Genomic DNA, 1451 nt, shown 5'->3' with positions numbered 1-1451 from the left:
ATTAATTTGAGCTCTCTATTGCTCAACTCTACTTGACCACTAGACTGAGGGTGATAAGGAGATGCAATTCTATGATTAACATCATATTTGGCAAGCATTTTACGGAAAGCACCATGAATAAAGTGTGAACCACCATCGGTCATTAAATATCTAGGGACACCAAACCTCGGAAAAATAATTTCCTTAAGCATTTTAATAGAAGTGTTATGATCAGCACTACTAGTTGGAATAACTTCTACACACTTAGTAACGTAATCAACAACAACTAAAATATGTGTGTATCCATTAGAAGCAGGAAAAGGTCCCATATAATCAAAGCCCCAAACATCAAACGGTTCAATAACAAGTGAATAATTCATAGGAATTTCTTGACGTCTACTAATATTACCAATTCTTTGACATTCATCACAAGACAAGACAAACTTACGGGGATCCTTGAATAGAGTAGGCCAATAAAACCAGATTGCAATACCTTATGTGTAGTCCTATCCCGAGCGTGGTGTCCTCCATAAGACTCGGAGTGACACTTGCGTAGGATCTGTTCCTGTTCATGCTCAGTTACACAACGTCTAATAACACCATCTACTCCTTCTTTATAAAGATGTGGGTCATCCCAAAAGTAATGTCTTAAATCCTAGAAAAACTTTTTCTTTTGCTGGTATGTGAAGCTAGGTGGTATAAACTTAGCAACAATATAATTAGCATAATCAGCATACCATGGAGTACTACGAGAAGTACTTATAACATTTAATTGTTCATCAGGAAAGCTATCATTAATAGGTAGTGGGTCATCAAGAATATTCTCTAACCTAGACAAGTTGTCTGCAACGGGGTTCTCAGCTCCCTTTCTATCAACAATATGCAAATCAAATTCTTGTAGCAAGAGAACCCATCTAATAAGTCTAGGTTTAGCATCTTTCTTTTCCATAAGATATTAAATAGCAGCATGATCAGTTTGAATAGTTACATTAGAATCAACAATATAAGATCTGAACTTATCACAAGCAAATACAATTGCTAAAAGCTCTTTTTCAGTAGTAGCATAATTTCTTTGAGCATTGTCTAGAGTCTTACTAGCATAATAAATAACATTTAATTTCTTATCAACTCTTTGCCCTAGAACAGCACCTACAGCATAATTGCTAGCATCACGCATAATTTCAAAGGGTCAATTCCAATCAGGTGGCTGAACAACAGGTGCAGAGACTAATGCTTTCTTAAGTATTTCAAATGCTTCTACACAATCATCATTAAAGACAAATGGTATATCTTTTTGTAATAAATTAGTCAGAGGCCGAGAAATTTTTGAGAAGTCCTTAATGAACCTCCTATAAAATCCAGTGTGACCAAGGAAACTTCTTATGCCTTTGATGCCCTTGGGACATGGCATCTTTTCAATAGCATCAACCTTGGCTTTATCAACTTCAATACCTCTTTCAGAAACTTTGTGC

This window comes from Triticum aestivum, chromosome 4A, assembly GCF_018294505.1.
Source record: "Triticum aestivum cultivar Chinese Spring chromosome 4A, IWGSC CS RefSeq v2.1, whole genome shotgun sequence".
NCBI classification, from domain to species: Eukaryota; Viridiplantae; Streptophyta; class Magnoliopsida; order Poales; family Poaceae; genus Triticum; species Triticum aestivum.
This window is presented reverse-complemented; position numbering follows the sequence as displayed.